This window comes from Phragmites australis, chromosome 11, assembly GCF_958298935.1.
Source record: "Phragmites australis chromosome 11, lpPhrAust1.1, whole genome shotgun sequence".
Taxonomy (NCBI): domain Eukaryota; kingdom Viridiplantae; phylum Streptophyta; class Magnoliopsida; order Poales; family Poaceae; genus Phragmites; species Phragmites australis.
The window spans coordinates 1172244-1186039 of record NC_084931.1 but is presented as its reverse complement, the minus strand read 5'-3'; the positions used below and the strand labels follow the sequence as shown (position 1 = coordinate 1186039).

The 13796-nt window shown below is 37.6% G+C and overlaps 1 long non-coding RNA gene across 1 annotated transcript; it reads left to right on the top strand.

Moving 5' to 3' along the window:
• The first annotated feature begins 8173 nt into the window (after positions 1-8173).
• On the top strand, positions 8174-8634 carry LOC133885778 (uncharacterized). The gene is made up of 2 exons (XR_009903257.1): positions 8174-8243; positions 8333-8634. It is a non-coding gene; the product is annotated as an uncharacterized LOC133885778 (long non-coding RNA).
• Positions 8635-13796: the final 5162 nt, after the last annotated feature.

Genomic DNA, 13796 nt, shown 5'->3' with positions numbered 1-13796 from the left:
CTGCATATGTCCGGAGGTTCCAGAGAATTCTCTGGAGGTTCCGCATTTTCAGCAACTTTTCAAATTGGTTTGAGTGCCAATTTTGGTCTAGCTCGCATGTTTGCACTTTTAGCATGTTTTGCACATCTTATGGCATGCATTGTTGCATTTCATCCATACTCATGGTATTGCACGCGTTATTCTTTTTAGAGAACGCCGATCCGACGATCCCGGAGGCCGAGTTCGATCCCGACGCACCCCACCTTTCTGATCCAGGGCAGCAAGGCAAGCAACTAACATATTTCACCCATGTCAAATTTGAAAGTCTCAATTGATGAATATGCTTATGTATGTATGCATGTGTCGGGTACCCTTGGGTAGAACCTATGCCGATTGCATCTTCCTACCTTGGTTAATTGTTTAAGTAATTTCCTTATAGCCTAGAGATGGTGTTATGTCTAGGTACGAGTACGATATACATACTTAGCAATACTTAGGTCTTTCGATAGAAGTCGAACGATGGTGTTTTCCGTTGCTCGCGAGCATAGGGATTACCAATGATTACAAATACATACTGATGGTGAGATGGTTGGTGAGTGGTGAGTATGAGACGAGATGTGGGCGGTGTTAGGGGTGTCATCTGCCTCGGTGGAAAGTCCAGGGGGCAGGTCGGGAGAGGAAACCCGAGCACCATAGACCGCTTGCATCGTTTAAGGCCGATCGTCGGGGTTGTTGGCTTTAGCACTTACCTTACTCACCACATGCCGATCTAATGGTAAGGCGAGCCGAATACCTTCGCAGTTGTGGCTTTGTGGGCGTGAACATCGACGATGTGAGCGGGCGGGCTTGTAAGAGATACTAGTTTGCTCCGGGAGTAGTTCTAGTATCGCATTAAAATCACATTAAAAACTAAGTTACCCAACATGGCACTATTTGTCTTGAACTGTTTTTCCTACAGCATCAAGGCGCATGTAGGGCATCACAGATCTATCGAAGGTTGCTTCTGCAAGTTTGATCTTTTCTGGATCTCCGAAAGGCGACATGTCATCGAACTGATTGTATTCTTTTCATTCACGGGGTCATTTATATAGAAAACCTATGTGTCGTGATTAGCAAGTACCCACGGGTCATCTTTGTGGTCTACAATACTGAGGTCGATAGTTGTGAATCCGTAGTTGTCCACCACCACGCTATTTTGGTGTTTGACCCATTTACACCGAAAAATAGGGATATGCAAATTCACTCTATAGTCGAGTTCTTAGATTTCATCTATGAACCCATAGTAGGTGATCTTTTCCCCTACTATGTCATAGGCAAATTTATGGCTCAAAACAATGTAGATTTATTACTCTCTTCCTCTACATCTAGATCTAGATCTAGATAAAAAAATCTCCATTCATGATAAAACCTTCTAAGACTAAAAAAACATCAAATTGAAGCTACATTTTTGAAATATAATGCAAGAATCATGTGAATCTACACAATTGAATCAACATTGCCACAAATTTTAGCTAATTCAACGATCTAAATGGCTAGAACCATGAGCACTCTAGGACATATTCAAACCCTAAATATGCCATAAATCTAAATCTATACTTCAAAAATATGCAACCTAGGGATGAGATACTCTTACCTTAGATGTCTCTTCCAGATAATTCAAAAACAAAACCCCTCTGTTTTCAAATTTCGCGACCGCCTTTTGAGCTGTACTGTTCAAACAACAGTGAGCTCGGTCTAAATCAAGCTACTCGTGGACATACACTATTTATAGAGATATTACCACAAGCGGTTCACATAACGAATCACTTATGAAAATTAATTTTCATAGACGATTTCTTATATAAACCGCCTATGAAAATAGCTCTATTTCTACAAACGGTTCACATAAAAAACCGCCTGTAAAAATAAATATTTTCTGAGACGATTCCTTATGTGAACCGTCTGTAAAAATAGAGATATTTTCACATACGGTCCAAAACCGTACAAAACCTTAGCCTTGTACTCAGACGATTTATCATATGAATCACCTAAAGAAATAAAATCTAAATATCTTAAAAAATAATTTTTTAAATAGTGATCCCATACTAGATGCTGGCCGGTGAGGCAGAGGAAGCCATATGGTCGATCTTGCAAGTTACCACAATAAACATATCGTCTATATATGGTCACGTGCATATGCGCCAAGTAGCTTGGTCCCATACATGATCCAAATAATGGAGAATCCAAATAAGACAATCGCCCCAGCAGGAAGGAACACGTGGTTCTCAACAATATATATATCACATTATTGTTCACTCGTACCATGCATGCTTCATCCATGCCATGCTAGTCGAGCTTCATTCATCATCTGAACATGGTTTCTCTTTGTTCCTTGAGAAATCGCATACGAAGAATATGGAAGGAAGAGGTCCTACGAGTTTGATTGTCGTTGTGCTCATCCTGGGTCTAGTTCTAGATCAGAATAATACTTGAAAACTATAGAAAATCCTAAAAAATTATATATAGAAATTTTAGGGAAATCAACAATAATACTTGAAAACAATAGAAAATTCAAAAAATATAACAAAAATATTAAAAAAACATGAGAATCCTAGGGTCAAATTTTAATAAAAACTTGAGGTTTATAGAAAATTAACGTTCATATTTTTTTGGAAATTTTATTACATAAAAGGTGAGGAAGAATGAAATATTTAACGTTCGTATTCTTAGTTTAGAGTAAAATTTTCAAAACTTGAAGTTATATTCAGAACAAATACTTGGTTTCTTGTGTATTTTTCTATTTTATTTATATTTTGGCTTTTCTATATTTTCATAAGTGTTATTTTTTTTTTCTCCTTTTTTATCATTTTCTGGTATTTTTCTTAACGGTCAGAGATAGTTGACCTAACAGGAGTGGCAAAAAGAAAAGGGAACAAATGGAGTAGTGACAAAAGAGAAAAGCGCCATTTTTTGATGGTAGAAGAGAGAATTGAAGTTCTTTCAGTGGCAAAAAGAAAAGTTTCTCTATATTGATCGATTTCTTCCATTTATATTTATAGTAATGACAAGATGGCTTTCCCACGCCCATTGCTCAAACAATATGGGGGAGGAAATTACTTATTTGACCTCACAAATTCAAACTTTCAACAGTCGCAATCAAACTTCCAACTCGAGAAATTCTATGGTTTTGCTAGTTGGATTTTCAACTCATGAGCCTCGCTTGCGGTTCGTGCAGGATGCTGTGATTGGTTCAGCTGCAGTATGTGTCATGCAATTATATTGGTGATGCTAAAATAATGTTATAAGAGTACGTGATAATTGATAGCACTATGCTTTCAACCATTGAGAGGAGATGGTGGATACTTATAGTACTATGCAGATCTTAAATAGTTGTGTGAATATTATAGCACTATTGAAAATAATATTTTTAATACATGCAGATATGATAAATGTCACAACCCAAACCCAGAATTGGGCTCGCATGTCCTCAAGAAAATATAATAACTTAGATCAAATTCTGACAACACATATGCAACCACGTGACTGTACTATGTGCACATAAACAAGTCAGTCGACATATAGTTTATCTAAAAAAAATTCTCACTGTTTCTTTCAACTATGGAGAAAAGGCAAGTGTGTTCGGTTAACTCACTGCACGCCTACCAGGAGATATTAGATTATAGCTGCCGTGAACCTTATCATAATTAAAAAAGTTTTTTAAAAAAAAAGTCTCTTATACAACCATCGAAATGAATACGAGCTACATTCAGATCATTTGGAGAGCTATACCTGAGTCATCCTTTTGTGGAGAGACGGCCCCTTTCTCTCTTTTCCTTCTCTCCTCTCCACCCTGTGAAAAATTTATCGCTGAAAAAAATGGATTAACTCGATAATCATGTTTATCAGCGGGAGCCGGTAAATTTATTTATCGACCAAAAATTTTGATAATTTTTAAATTTGGTGTCTTTTGATTCCCAGATTCAACACGTTAGCAACAAAACGCAGGCCCGCATGGCCGTAGCCCGCCAAACCACCCCTCTAATCCGAATTCATTTATATGTTATTTTTTATATCAAATGGTTTGGATATAATCTATATGGTTTTCTAGAGAAATTAAGCTCTTTTTTAAAAAAAATTGTTCAAAAAGTTTTGTCTACCGTTGGTAAAATTCTAATAAATCCGATAATACTTTTTATTGCAAACTAAGATAATTTTTTGTTACCGATAATTTTTCTCTTGCCTCCACCTCAAAAAAAATCTACATTAGATTGCTAATAAATGACTTATTTATTGTCATTGTACATGTTCTAAAGTATCTATTAGCGAGCGGTTCATTTGGTCCATCTCCAGTAAAACCAGGCTGCAATACATAGATATGAACTGTCGCTCTAAAGATGGTCTCACTCTATAGATAACCTAATGATTTGTGGTTGCATGTGACGCTCTAAACGGACCAAGAAGTGAAATTATATATTGTGATAGCCATGTATCTAATTGCACTATACCATCCCATGGAGTTACAGAAGGACATGGCTGCACCATCTGATCGCACCTGTAGCTGCATGGAAGCTCCAAAGATAGAAGTAACCAGGCGAGAGATAGTGGAAACAATTCATAGTAATTTCAACTATGCATTTTTATTTAATGTCATCATTCAATTATTTTCTTTCCTCAGACATCTCCTCTTGACGAGTAAAGTTATGGCTGGCGCAGAGGTGTAGTGTATCATTCTAAAGCATTCAATATTACAGGATGGTCTTGCAGACAAGTATGACGCCGTTGGGTGGATGAGATGGGATCTGCAAGACGGCCAGACAAGTAAGATGGTCCCATAGGTCAGCGTGCGACGTGCAGTGACAGGACAAGCATACTAGTCGACCAAGTAGGGCATACATGTCTTCCCTTCATTATCATAAGCTAGGCTAGTTAGCTCTATCAGTGTTAGATTAGTCTCAGAATTTTGCACGATCTATTTATATGTATCTCTCTTCTCTTACTGTATAAAAAACAAAGATCAAACTTGTAAGGGACGAAACTCAGTTCTGTAACAAGTTATCACAAAAATATGCTTTCAACGATTGAGAAGACAGATGGGTGATGCAAATCTAAAACTGTAGTACTACAGCACTATTAAAAATAATTGATTGTCCTTCCCCTCATCATTTCCTGTGCTTCGATAATTGATGAACTGGCATCCCTCATGAATCACACGCGTACTGTGGCCGAGTACTATCTTCTACATGGCACAATAGTTTCGTTGGCTTGGGGCCAGAAGACATTGGGTAAAGTTAATACCGTCCACGTGTCCAAAGTGGTGTCTGAGTACCATGGTAGCTCGTCACCTGAATTGCAGCCATTTCTCCCGTGAGCGACGTCACAATACTTAAGAGTATGGAGGACAAGAGTCTGAAGAGTGTGATTATCGGTGTACTTATACTGGGTCTAGTGTTAGAGGTCATCCAAGTGGAAGCTAAGAGTTGTTGCCCATCCACTTCAGCAAGAAATATCTATAACACATGTCGTTTTGGGGGTGGTTCTAGGCCACTATGTGCAAATCTCTCTGGCTGCAAAATTGTTTCCGGGAAATGCAAGCCCCCTTATGATAAACTTACCCTCTTCCCACACTCTTACTGCAATAAAAATGGTCATCAGTGCCGACTTAAAAACGTCATCAGTGACGGTTTTTGAACCGGCACTGATTACTCGGCACTGATAGTTATGGACTATCAGTACCAGTTTTTAAGCCGATACTGATAATGATTATCAGTACCGGCTGAAGAATAAAAATCAGCACTGATACATAGAATATCAGTACCGGTTCTTAAGTAAAAGCCGGTACTAATATTATACATATCAGTGTCAGTTTTTTATGTTGAGCCGGCACTGATAGACCATCCCCCCCCCTCCCCAAATATAGCCATTGCAAATGTCACATAAAGCACATGCACATATAATAATCTCAACACATAATGTATCACACACATACATAATTCATTCTCATCTCATCTCATTCATGCATACCTAACCATGTTATTTCACATGTCATTGACTACAGATCATAACTAATAATAGTTTGCAACAATAGTTCATAATTAACAGAAGTATACAAGAAAATGGTAAGAAACGATGTCATTCAATTGTTCTTGTTGACCGAGGACCCTGAACTACGTTTTTTTGCCTTTTGAAGAATCAGGTAACAACTCGTTGAAAGCCCTTATCAGACCAACAATAGCTAGACTTCATTTGCAGCAATGTCAGCACAACATGCAACTTATTGTGCTCTTCCTTACAGCCCGAGAACACCGGTGTTTTAATGTCCTCCTTCATGCGCTCGAACTTTTCGTGTTGCCTATCACTGGTGAAGTCTCCCTCCGCATTGCGCAACATTTCGTGTAGGTAGTCATCTTCGTTGTCGACAAAAGTATCTTCGAACGCTGACATAGCGATGTCTTCGTCAGCTGTCATATCATTGCCTCTGTCTTCCTCGACTGTGGGCTGCTCTTCATGCACAACCTCCTCATGTTCACCGTGCGCGGTCCAACGGATATAGCCAGGCTTGAAACCCCTGCGAAGCAAGTGTGCACGGATCTGCTCTATGCCTGAGAATTGCTTCTCATTATTGCAATCAACGCAGAGACAGCATATATAGTGATCATCACTCTTCTTTTTTGGCTTTCTGTACGCCGCGGCAGCCACACCATGAAAAAAGCATCCACGCCATGAAAGAACTCTTGGCCGCGACGGTCAGAGTTGTACATCCATGTCCAGTCCATCTACAAATTTATAATTATCATTAGTTTTACCGATCAATAAAAAACCAAAGAAATGATAACCGTGCAATATTTCAAAATGCAAATCTAATTTATTGAATTACCTGGCATCTTGATTGCTCCATGTCAGATGACCCATCACCTTCCGGCACTTAGTCTCGGTTGGAGGACCCACCTTCTAAATACTGTCGCGTCCGCTTGCGACTAGCGGGTGGATTTACCATCCCTATAGCACAATATTCATATTCAATATGTTAATCTTTTTTTACTAATTCACTACTAGAAAATTTGAGCTAGGTTTTAATCTATTTAAAGGTAATTTAAATATTCTTTTTCTTAAATCACTACTAGAAAATTGGAGCTAGGTTTTAATCTATCTAGAGAAGTCTTAAGAACAATGTTTTTCTATTTTATGTGTTTTTAAATTAATGAAACATAAATGGTTAGTAAAATATTAACCAAAAAATTATGTTAATCAACTGTTTCATGACTTGATGGTGTTTTTTTTACAGAGGATGATAAAAGAAGCTTAACAAAGTTGGTGTCATTATTTTTGGATTTCTCCTTAATTAGTTATGAAATTAATAATTTACAATATAATTAATAAAATAAAGGAATTTCGGTACACTTTTCAAGTGTGCTTGTATTTTTAACATGCATATTACATCAATGTGAACACAACAAAATTAGTTTCACCCTTTTCCGAGCTCTAATTATTTTTCTACGTATTTTATAATCTTAACAAATTTAGTTTCACTCTTTTCCAAACACAACAAAATTAGTTTCACTCAGTTTATTACAATCTAGGTGATCCGGCGAGGAATAGAGAGAAGTGAGGAGAGCATGGGCTACTTAAGAAGGAGGGAGATGTCACCATACCTTCGGCCTGGTCGGAGAGTGGCCGGAGGTGGCTGCAGTCGGTGCGGAGGCAGAGGAGGGCGTGGAGGCAGAGGAGAGCTCGCGAGGTGCCCGGCCGGCCGGAGAAGAAGGATGGAGAGGGTGCGGCCGAGCTCATTGTCAGCCTTCTGCCTAAGGGAGGGGTCCAGGGCGACGTCCAGCCGCAGCTCCTCGTTCGGCTGACCCCAAGCGCAAGGTAGAGCTCCAACAAATGGCGGGAGTGCTTTCTACTGGCGGGAGAAAAAGACGCGGGCCTTTAATAGAGCCGGCACTGAAGTATCAGTGCTGGTTCGTTCTAATAACCGGCACTGATACTAAGTATCAGTGCCGGTTCAACCGGGCTTGACCATCGATCGAGCGCGGGAAGTTACGAGCCGGCACTGATACTTCATCAGTACCAGTTTGTGTCTAACCGGCACTGATGGGGCGATATGAATGACCATTTCTATTGTAGTGTCTGGTATCATGACCACATTCTTTTCTTTTTTGTCTATTGTCTGTCAAAATCTAGAAATTCCATATTTAAGCAGAAGATGTTTAATTTGGCAGACGAATCAGATATCCGTGACTTCTGCAAACTGGGATGTATGCACTCTGTTTGTGAAAAAATATACACCGGTAAGATAAATTTATTACATATAGCTTGCTTCTTACCAGTCGCTCGTTGACAAAGGTTTAGCTTCTAATGCATGTTATTTTGGTACCAGCATTTAGCAATGAGGAAGCGAATGATGCCGTGGAACGTTGCAACGATGCATGCCTTAGTTTCTGCACCAAGGACGTTGACGCCGCTACTGTTGTTGCCTAAGCAAGTGCATGCACTGGGGTTTCACGTGGTAGTCAAAGCCATGTTGCTGTTATGTCTTCAATAATTGGATGCTTGCATGCATCCAACAAGCTGTGTCATCTTGTTTCAGTTTCTTTCTTCTATTTCGAATAAGGGTCAGGGTGATATCATTTTCTTTGGAGAATGTTATCATCTATGTCGAATATAACCTTGGCCAATGAACTTTGTAGTGATCGTTTGTCTCGTTATTAAATTTCTGTTTTCTTTTATGTTTTGAAAGTAAAATAGTGTTACAGATTTAGTTAAAAAGAAGTAGTAGCTGTAAAAACAAGAGTAAATGAAGTTAGACGTAACAGAAACAATCAAAGATAGTTGTTAACAAGATAGACGTCACGCAAAGGACCGTTTCTATAAGCATTGGCTCTATAAATTGACTGCTCCTAAAAAACTTCTTTCTCTTTCTTAGGAGAACCCCTTTCTCTCAAACATGCATGCTACTTTATACATATTTAACATGCTTTTGGAAAAATATATGTACTTGCAATTACCCTCAAGAATAGACTTATAGCGTGAAAATGCTTAAGGGGTCATCGTCACAATAAGTACAATTAGCTTTTCGATCATAAAAAATAATAGAAATGCAATACAACTCTAGCTTCAAATGCATTGTTTGGGAAAACGGGCTAGCTTTTGAAAAACATAGCTTGGCGGTAATTTGGTAGTCCTATGAAATTAGTTGCCATCTATAAATGAGTATAACTTAGAGCAAGTAATATTACCTTTGTGTTGGGTAACCATCTCTTGATGGGGTTGTGTGGTTATGAGAGTATATATGACTCCACTCACACACCCACCGCGATTCCAATATTAATCCTAACTTTATTCACACACGAGTGCGCTGGTGGAGAAGGCATGCCTTCCTTTTGGGTGTTGTTAATTTATCTTCAAACTATAAAATTCAGTTCTGTAAAGAATATTACGAAATTCAGGTATATATATATATATGTATATATATATATATGTATGTATGTATATATATATATGTATGTATATATATGTGTATGTATATATATATATGTATGTATATATGTATGTATGTATGTATATGTATATAGTTGCTATTCTATGTCTATGCGCAGCGTATGTGCAGCATGCGCACAGGCACAAAATAGCAACTCACGAGTTGCAACTCGCCGTATACTGTATTGTAACTACCCACTGACCCAACGCGCTTCCCTCCACCTACCCCGCGGGCCCACTGGATGACCTAGCACGTTCCCACTTCGTGAGCAGCGATTTGCAGCCAGTTGCAACTAGGTGTATAGATGAGTTACAACATGTAGTGTAGAATGATTGCGTGTAGAATGATTGCAACTACAGATAGAACGGTAGTTGTAACCACAGACAGATCGGTTACAACTATATGCATGTTATAACTAGATTGTTTACCATGTTGTAAGTGTAGTGTTCACCATATTGTAACTATTTTTAGTTACATGATGCAATTAATTTGATTTTATTTTTTCATGTTGCAACTGTACTGCTTGACCATGTTGCAACTGTAGTGTTCAGCATGTTGTAACTAAAGAGTTCACCATATTGTAACTAAAGTATCTACCCCCACCAGAGAACACTGTAGTTCACCATGTTGTAACTGCAATGTTCACCATGTTGTAACTGCGATGTTCACCATATCGTAATTATATGGACGTAACTCCTTTATGATTCTAAAACTTCATCAAAATATAGTCTTGCTGGATCTTATTTTGTTAAGCACATTTTTTTTCCAACAATATACATCAAACGGATCGAGAATCAGATCTGTGGTTCTAGAGATATTTTATTTTAACGATTCGAATCAACAAAAGATTCTTCGCATGCAACGCTCTGGTGGGTAGATGATGGGTGACGTGGCACAAACTGGTTGGCTGGCTCATGTTGTTTGGTGCATGTTGGAGGCTAAATTGTAACTGGTCTATGTAACAAGTTGTAACTCGTAATTCTTCGGATTGTAACGGACGGATGTGCACAACGCGATATATATATATATATATATATAGAAAAACTAGTATGTACTCCTGGGTGTATGTACTCCCACTTCTCATATACCACTTTTACACGTGTGTTATACTTCTTTATCACTTTAAATATACTTCATTAGTAATTATAAGATACCACAATACAAATCCCACAAAAATTTTATGAAATTCCATGATTTTTATCATAATTTGCGTATATACTTCTTTTATGTATAAAAAAGAGTATATAGCAAAAATGAAAGGCTAACATTGAATTTTTTTTCATACAACTCATATTGGAGTATCTTAGAATTAGTATTAGAGTATACTAAAAATGATAAAAGAGTATAAAGTGTTTGTTTAGGTGGTATATTGCATGTGAGAGTACATACTCCTAGGAGTATAGAATAGGTGTCCTATATATATATATATATATATATATATATATATATATATATATATATATTGGGTCTAGTTCTAGATCAGAATAATACTTGAAAACTATAGAAAATTTGGTGTCTTTTGATTCTCGGATCCAACACACAAGCAACAAAACGTAGGCCGTATGGCCGCAGCCCGCTAGACCACCCCTCTAATCCTAATTCATTTATATGTTATTTTTTTATCAAATAGTTTGGATACAATCTATATGATTTTTTAGAGAAATTAAACTCTTTTTTAAAAAATTTTGTTCAAGATTTTGTCTACCATCGATAAAATTCTGATAAATCTGATAATATTATTTATCGCTAACCTAAGATAATTTTTTGTTACCGATAATTTTTCTCTTGCCTCCACCTAAAAAAAAATCTACATCAGATTGCTTATAAATGACTTATTTATTGTCATTGTACATGTTCTAAAGTATCTATTAGCGAGCGTTCATTTGGTCCATCTCCGATGAAACCGTGCTACAATACATAGATATGAACTATCGCTCTAAAGATGATCTCACTGTATAGATAACCAAATGATTTGTGGTTGCATGTGACGCTCTGAACGGACCAAGAAGTGAAATTATATATTGTGATAGCCATGTATCTAATTGCACTATACCATCTCGTGGAGTTACAGAAGGACATGGCTACACCATCTGATCACACCTGTAGCTACATGGAAGCTCCAAAATAGAAGTAGCCAGGAGAGAGATAGTGAAAACAATTCATAGTAATTCAACTATGCATCTTCATATCGGTGTTCTCTGCCAAAAAAAAAAAAGATCGATTTTCTTGTACATTTTGAGCAATGTGGTACATCTGGGCCCATTATTGCTTACTATGCAATTTGAACATATAGGTGATAAGATCTGATCGCAGGGATATTCTGAAACGTCAAATAAAAAAATAAGTAAGCAATAAGTAGTCTGTTGATACCTCTTAGTTTGCCCCTTCATTATTCCTTCCTAGAAAGGACCTTGCAAATATTAAAAAATAACTCATCTATTAGATCACCAACAAACGACAATTAGGTACCATAAAAAAATAGCTGCAAAGTTGAGAGGACAACCACCCATTTGCAACACCGAGACAGAGACTATAGTAAACCCTAATCATCAACAAAAATATATATGCACTTTATTAATGCCAATTATTTCTATTAAAAAATAGATTTCATCCGGTAATGTTGGTATTTGAAAAAACAAAAACACAATGCAGCCAGCATATAAAATGATGTGCGTGAAATGAGGAAACGTAGCAAAACGATCACCTTTGGTAAATTGTACCTATTTGTAGGGCTTCGATGTCAGTGACCAGTGGCCGTTCGAAACGATCTTGTCAAAGAATTTTTTTGTATACCTAGCGATATTGATAAGAAAATAGATAATACCTATTTGGATTTTTTTAAGGATTGGAGCTGTCCTTGTTTTCTTCCATGTGGTCTCTCTCTCCCCGATTTTGGCATGACAATGGCATGATTCTCCTTCCGAGAGGAAATATATTACTATTTTATGCAGCGCGAGGTGCGTCACTGCTTACGTTAATTCCCAATGGGATCTAATAATCTAACAATTTTTTTTCATGACATGCATCATGGAAGACACAACAAAAGGGTACTACAACATGCCAGTACTATATATAGGAGCTCTGTTATAAAAAGTACTCCTGTTATTTGCAAGATAATCTTTTCAACTCTCTGAAAACTACAATATGTGAACAGTTTACATGTACTAGTTTTAGTATGCTGTCCCTTTTCTAAACAGTATGATTAATGAATCTTCTGTCCCTATAAGTATACCTTAATCACATATATATCATGGTCTTAAACTTTGTACTCCATGGTCCATCCCAGATTAATGAATCACATCAACCTGCTCAATCAAACTACAGAATATATTTGCATACAGAGAGTCAGATGACAGATGTGAGATGAACCAGTTATAATCATTGTTTAATGTCTCGAATGGTGATCAGATGCTGATTCTTTCGGGTACCTGCCAGTTGTATAACTTTTTAACTAGTACGATAATAAATCAGGATTGCCCAAGAAAATTAACTTCTAGTTTAAAATAAGACTCTCAACTTGTTTACAGTTTCAACTTTAAAAATTGTTAGAACTGATCACTAGCTTCAAAAATTACTAGAGCTGAGCTCTAACAAACCGATCCTAAGAGAGCTGTCCAGAGACATGCATGCAGCCAAATAGCATTTCAGTTATACATCAATCCGGATGATACATCCCCATCTTGGAGATCAGATGATACATCAATCCAGAAACCTACAACCAGATAGCATTTCAGCTGATGGAGACGCAGCTGAACGCGCGCGCGATCCGTCGGCATCGCCCGTGTCACCCCCCAGGACCAAGATTGCTAGCTACATCGTCATCGGCTTCACACGTGTAGCTTTGTTCGACCGCACGATATTATATTGTCTTGATAGACATAATTGTTCGACCGAACATGGTTGTCCTGATAAAATTTCTTGAGATTTTGAAACATGTATAGCAGAATCAACCTAGCCTGAAAAATCAAGCTTATATCAACCTCTCCTAAAGACCTATATATGTATTTCAAATGTTGAATTGTTCTTCTTTCTTGAGACGATCTTGCGAGCTTATAGTTCTTTTTTGTAGATTTTATGGTCTTCTAGTGAGCACAGGATTGTATCCAGGATTTAGTGTGGCCCACGATTTGGCCGTGCCTTCTGGTTAACGGAAAAATTGTAGATCTTGTGATTCCACTAAAAAATTGTATCCAATACTAACCGTAGAGTGAGAGAGAACGATTCTTCTAAAGTAACATCACCCCTTAACGTCATCGTTGACATGTGAGAGCCACTGAAAATTGATCTACATATTAGCGACCACGTTAAGGTGATGCTACCTTAGATAATCTGCTTTCAGACTGAGAGGTCAGTGTATTCAGAC